Source organism: Ovis canadensis, chromosome 18 (assembly GCF_042477335.2).
Source record: "Ovis canadensis isolate MfBH-ARS-UI-01 breed Bighorn chromosome 18, ARS-UI_OviCan_v2, whole genome shotgun sequence".
Lineage (NCBI taxonomy): Eukaryota > Metazoa > Chordata > Mammalia > Artiodactyla > Bovidae > Ovis > Ovis canadensis.
In genome coordinates this window covers 44,350,589-44,357,657 of record NC_091262.1, presented here as the reverse complement: position 1 = coordinate 44,357,657, position 7,069 = coordinate 44,350,589, and positions in this window count along the sequence as shown.

The following is a 7,069-nucleotide window of genomic DNA, read 5'->3' as shown; positions in this document are numbered from 1 at the left end:
ACTCCCAGAGTTCACTCAGACTCACGTCCATCGAGTCAGTGATGCCATCCAGCCATCTCATCCTCTGTCATCCCCTTCTCCTCCTGCCCCCAATCCCTCCCAGCATCAGAGTCTTTTCCAATGAGTCAACTCTTCTCATGAGGTGGCCAAAGTACTGGAGTTTCAGCTTTAGCATCATCCTTCCAAAGAAATCCCAGGGCTGATCTCCTTCAGAATGGACTGGTTGGATCTCCTTGCAGTCCAAGGGACTCTCAAGAGTCTTCTCCAACACCACAGTTCAAAAGCATCAATTCTTCAGTGTTCAGCTTTCTTCACAGTCCAACTCTCACATGCATACATGACCATTGGAAAAACCATAGCCTTGACTAGACAGACTTTTGTTGGCAAAGTAATGTCTTTGCTTTTCAATATGCTATCTAGGTTGGTCATAACTTTTCTTCCAAGGAGTAAGCGTCTTTTAATTTTATGGCTGCAGTCACCATCTGCAGTGATTTTGGAGCCCCCCAAAATAAAGTCTGACTGTTTCCCCATCTATTTGCCATGAAGTTATGGGACCGGATGCCATGATCTTCGTTTTCTGAATGTTGAGCTTTAAGCCAACTTTTTCACTCTCCTCTTTCACTTTCATCAAGAGGCTTTTGAGTTCCTCTTCACTTTCTGCCATAAGGGTGGTGTCATCTGCATATCTGAGGTTCTTGATATTTCTCCCAGCAATCTTGCTTCCAGCTTGTGTTTCTTCCAGTCCAGCGTTTCTCATGATGTACTCTGCATATAAGTTAAATAAGCAGGGTGACAAGATACAGCCTTGATGTACTCCTTTTCCTATTTAGAACCAGTCTGTTGTTCCATGTAAAATAGATAGTGGGAAGTTGCTGTATAACAGGGAGCTCAACCCAATGCTCTGTGATGACCTAGAGGGGTGGGGTGGGGGGATGGGAGGAAGGTTCAGGAGGAATGGATATATGTATACTTATGGCATCACCAACTCAATGGACCTGAGTTTGAGTAAACTCTGGGAGTTGGTGATGGACAGGGAGGCCTGGGGTGCTGCAGTCCATGGAGTCACAAAGAGTTGGACACAACTGAGGGACTGAACTGAACTGATGGCTGATTCACTGTACAGAGTTTCTCCATCTTTGGCTGCAAAGGAAATAATCAATCTAATTTCAGTATTGACCATCTGGCGATGTCCATGTATAGAGTTGTCTCTTGGGTTGTTGGAAAAAGGTTTTTGCTACGACCAGCATGTTCTCTTGACAGAACTCTGTTAGCCTTTGTCCTGCTTCATTTTGTACTCCAAGGCCAAACTTGTCTGCTTTTCTGGGTATCTCTTGATTTCCTACTTTTGCATTCTAATCCCCTTTGATGAAAAGGACATCTTTTTCTGATGTTCTAGAAGATGTTGTAGGTCTTCATAGAACTGGTCAACTTCAGCTTCTTTGGCTTCAGTGGTTGGGCATAGACTTGGATTACTGTGATGTTGAATGGTTAGCCTTGGAAACGCACCGAGATCATTCTGTCATTTTGGGGACTGCACCCAAGTACAGCATTTTGGACTCTTTTGTTGACTATGAAGTTTACTCCATTTTTCCTAAGGGATTCTTGTCCACAATAGTAGATATAATGGTCACCTGGTTTAAATTCACCTGTTCCCATCCATTTTAGTTAACTAATTGCTAAGATGTTGATGTTCACTCTTGCCAGCTCCTGCATGACCACATCCAATTTGCCTAGATTCATGGACCCAACATTCCAGGTTCTATGCAACATTGTTCTTTACAGCATCGGACTTTACTTTCACCACCAGAAACATCCACAACTGAGCATTTTTTCCGCTTTGGCCCAACCACTTCATTCTTTCTGGAGCTATTTGTAATTGTCCTCTGCTCTTTCCCAGTAGCATATAGGGCACCTCCCAACTGGATATGAGGGTGGGGTGCTCATATCTTTTTGGCTTTTCATACTGTCCATGGGGTTCTTCAGGAAAGAATATTGGAGTGGGTTGCCATTTCCTTCTCCAGTGGACCATATTTTGTCAGAACTCTTCGCTATGACCCATCCTTCCCGGGTGGTCCTGCATGGCATGGTTCATAGCTTCACTGTGTTACACAAGACCCTTTGCCACAATAGAAACTGAAGAGATTAAGCAGACCTGGCAAGTCTTCATGTTCAAGCGGACGATGGCAAGACGAGGCCAGATGCCATGATCTTAGTTTTTTGAATGTTGAGCTTCAAGCCAGCTTTTTCACTGTCCTCTTTCACCCTCATCAAGAGGTTCTTTAGTTCCTTTTCACTTTCTACCATTAGAGTGGTGTCATCTGCATATCTGTTGAATATCATCTACATATCATAAGCTGTTGATATTTCTCCCAGCAATCTTGATTCCAGCCTGTGATTCACTCAGCCCAGCATTTCACCGGGAAAGCCTGGCATGCTGCAGTCCATGGGGTCACAAAGAGTTGGACACGACTGAGCAACTGAGCTGACTGACTCTGCATATAAGCCAAAAAGATATGAGCATAGAACAACTGCACAAGAAAGGTCTTAATAACCTAAATAACCACGATGGTGTGGTCACTCACCTGGAGCCAGACATCCTGGAATGTGAAGTTAAGCAGGCCTTAGGAAGTATCACTACAAACAAAGCTAGCAGAGGTGATGAAATTCCAGCTGAACTATTTAAAATCCTAAAATATTATGCTGTTCAAGTGCTGCACTCATTGTGTCAGCAAAATTTGAAAACTCAGCAGTGGCCACAGGACTGGGAAATGTTTTCATTCCAATCTCAAAGAAGAGCAATGCCAAAGAATGTTCAAACTACTGTACAATTGTGCTCATGTCGCATACTAGCGAGGTTATCTTCAAAATCTTTCAAGCTAAGCTTTAGCAACCAAGAATTTCCAGATGTACAAGCTGGGTTTAGAAAGGGTAGAGAAACCAGAGATCAAATTACCAACATTTGTTGGATCACAGAGAAAACAAGAGAATTCCAGAAAGACATCTGCTTCATTGACTACACTAAAAGCCTTTGACTGTGTGGATCACAACAAACTGTGGAAAATTCTTAAAAGATAGGAGTAACAGACCATCTTATCTGTTTCCTGAGAAACCTGTATGGGAGTCAAAAGCAATAGTTAGAACCAGACATGGAATAACTGATTGGTTCCAAATTGGGAAAGGAATACAATAAGGTTGTATATTGTCACTCTGCTTATTTAACTTATATGCAGAGTCAGTCAGCTCAGTCGCTCAGTCGTGTCTGACTCTTTCTGACCCCATGGACTGCAGCATGCCAGGCTTTCCCGGTGAAATGCTGGGCTGAGTGAATCACAGGCTGGAATCAAGATTGCTGGGAGAAATATCAACAGCTTATGATATGCAGATGATATTCAACAGACATGCAGATGATACCACGCTAATGGTAGAAAGTAAAAAGGAACTAAAGAACCTCGATGAGGGTGAAAGAGGACAGTGAAAAAGCTGGCTTGAAACTCAACATTCAAAAAACTAAGATCATGGCATTTGGCCTCGTCAGTTCATGGCAAATAGAAGGGGAAAAAGTGGAAGCAGTGACAGGTTTTCTTGGGCTTCAAAATCAATGTGGATTGTGACTGCAGCCCCGAAATTAAAAGATGCTTGCTCCTTGGAAGGAGAGCTATGACAAACCTAGACACAGTATTAAAAAGCAGAGCCACTTTGCCACAAAGGTCCGTATAGTCCAAGCTATGGTTTTTCAAGTAGTCATATACAGATGTGAGAGTTGGACCATAAAGAAGGCTGAGTACCAAAGAACTGATGCTTTCAAATTGTGCTGGAGAAGACTCTTGAGAGTCCATTAGACTGCAAAGAGATCAAACAAGTTGATCTTAGAGGAAATAAACCCTGAATATTCACTGGAAGGTCTGACGCTGAAGCTGGAGCTTGAATACTTTGGCCACCTGATGTAAAGAACTGACTCATTGGGAAAGATCCTGATGCTGGGAAGGATTGAAGGTAAAAGGAGAAAGGGGCAGCAGAAGATGAGATGGTTAGATAGCATCACCAACTCAATGGACATGAATTTGAGCAAACTCCGGAGATAGTGGAGAACAGAAGAGCCTGGCATGGCAGTCCATGGAGTCGTAAAGAGTCAGACACGACTTAGCAACTGAACAACAACAAATAGCTGATCCATGTTGTTGTATGGCAGAAACCAGCACAACATCATAAAACAATTATCGTCCAATTAAAAACAAATAGTTTAAAAAGGTCAGCTATCCTTGCTTCACAGTCCAGATGTTTTTGTTGTTGTTTAGTCACTAAGTTATGGCTGACTTTCTTTGCAACCCAGTGAACTGTAGCCTGCCAAGCTCCTTTCTCCATGGGATTTCCCAGGCAAGAATACTGGAGTGGGTTGTCATTTCCTTCTCCACGGCATCTTCCCAACCCAGGGACTGAACCCTCATCTCCTGCCTTGCGGGCGGATTCTTTACTGCTGAGCCACCCAGGAAGCCCCACAGTCCTGATACTAAGGCCAATGATGTCATGTGCCTCAGGCTGTAGCAGTGTTCTACGGGTAAAAGGAGGTGCACAATACATCCTTTTTGAATGAATGATAGAGTTTCTATCATAACTATAGAATTATAGAGTTGGAAAGTCTTTAGAGAGCAATGAATTTCAAACTTCACGGTCATAACTCACAGCAGGAAAAGCATTTTCCTTTGTGATCCATTACCTGTCTATGTGAAACAAGTTTTTTTATAAAGCATGACATCTTTAAATGCATGATACACTCTTATATCTCCTATAACCTATTGTATTTCTTTTTGAGAGATGGTAATTAAATTTTTATTCAGAACAACTATAATGGCTGACAAAAATTAAACTAATCCCCAAACTATTTGCTTCAGTTGGAAATTAACAGTAGTGGATTTGGAAGAAGGCACAAAAAGGTGAAAGCCCTAGCGTTCTGACAACAGATAAAAGGCATGAAAGTGATCAGTGTGCTCTCAGAATAATCTACAGATGGAATATTTAAAGTTAATGCACAGAAAAAAGAAAAAAAAACACATAATCCCAAATCACACAAATTAAAATTCACTTAATTACATAGTTGTAAGGACTTTTCTGGACAAAATTTCACCATTCTTAAAGTAGGAGTGTTCAAAAATATTTCTTTATATAAGCTAAAAGGAAATAAAGATGACCCAATTGCCCTGGTTAAGGAGAAGTCATATAATAATCAGTCTATTTTCAAAACCCAGAGAAACCCAGAAACTCTGCCAATAAAATTAAAGGGACAAAAACCAAGATTGGTCAAAACTGGCAACCAGTTGTACAGGAAGACAGCAGATCACTCCTCATTTCGCTGTTAAAAGCCACTGCATTGGGGACTGATGTTAGGCCCTTTCCACACTCTAGTAACCTGGATCCTGGCCATTGCAGTGTCAATTTCTGTTTGTTGGGACCTGTGGAATTTCCCTGAATGCTGTGGTCCAGTCAGCGCTTAGATCAATATGATGGGAACTGCCTCCAGTTTGAAGACACGCTTCCTGGCCTGAGGGTATAATTTGTACACTCTTCTTTAGCTTCAGGGACAAATGCACTCTGGTCAAGTATATCCAGAATGGTTACAGGGATAATGTGACTTTTAACAGGGGCCATGTAAGAGTTTTGACAATTCAAGGTTAACAGCTGAAGCCTGCTCATTTTGACCCAAATTTTCTAAACTTGTGTGACATGTAGGGGATCCACTGGGGCTGGATGAAGTTCCCATTGACAGAGCTATCACTGAAGGAATTCCTGAGGACCAGAGAACAGGCACTGGGAGCCTTGTGAGTGTATTTAGCAAATTTCTGGGCCATAAAATCTCCTCATACGGCCCTCAAAGATTTTATCCAGTTGTATGGACAAGAGTTGTATGGTCTAACAGTTTTCTGAAATCATCATAGAACTCAAGATGTTTTAATAAACTAGATGCTGGGAAATTAACTTTCGAGGGTGGGCGGGGTAGGGTAAGGGTACATGGATATTTCAAGGGTTTACATTCACTGTGACCATACTTTACCATCATCCCCTTCTTCTAGACTCTTTTTGGACTTCTAAACCAGTTTTAATCAGGAAAGACTGTGATCTCTCTCTCATGATAAGCTGAAAGAAAGCTTAACCCTTCAGGGCGCGCCCCCCCACCACCCAGAACTTCCACTCCCTACTGCCCAGAGAGATTGAGACAGTGAACAGCAGCCAGGAGGGGCCGGGCAGCTTTTCAAGGATGGGGTGCAGTGCCTTCACCCTTCCATCTCCTTTTAAAATGCTGGTCATGAGCTTCTAAACTGATATGCATCACAGTAACCTAACCGGCTGTGTCCATAATCACCACGGGCCCTGACTGCAGCCATGAAATTAAAAGATTCTTGCTCCTTGGAAGAAAAGCTGTGATAAACTTAGCCTATTAAAAAGCAAAGACAAAAAAAAAAAAAAGCAAAGACATTACTTTGCCGACAAAGGTGTGTCTAGTCAAGTGGAGTGAAAGTGAAAGTCGCTTGGTCCTGTCCAACTCTTTGCGACCCAATGTTTTATAGAGTCCATGGAATTCTCCAGGCCAGAATACTGGAGTCGGTCGCCTTTCCCTTCTCCAGGGGATCTTCCCAACCCAGGGATCAGGTCTCCTGCATTGCAGGCAGATTCTTTACCAGCTGAGCCACAAAGAAAGCCCGTCTAGTCAAAGCTATGGTTTTTCCAGTAGTCATGTATGGATGTGAGAGTTGGACCATAAAGAAGGCTGAGCACCAAAGAACTGATACTTTTGAACTGTGGTGTTGACAGTTGACAGTTGATTCTTGAGAGTCCCTTGGACTGCAAGGGGATCAAACCAGTCAATCCTAAAGGAAATCAACCCTGAATATTCATTGGAAGGACTGATGCTGAAGCTGAAGCTCCAATACTTTGGCTACCTGATGGGAAGAGCTGACTCATTGGAAAAGACCCTGATGCTGGGAAAGACTGAAGGCAGGAGAAGGGGACGACAGGATGAGATGATTGGATGGCATCACAAACTCAATGGACATGAGTCTGAGCAAACTGGGAGATA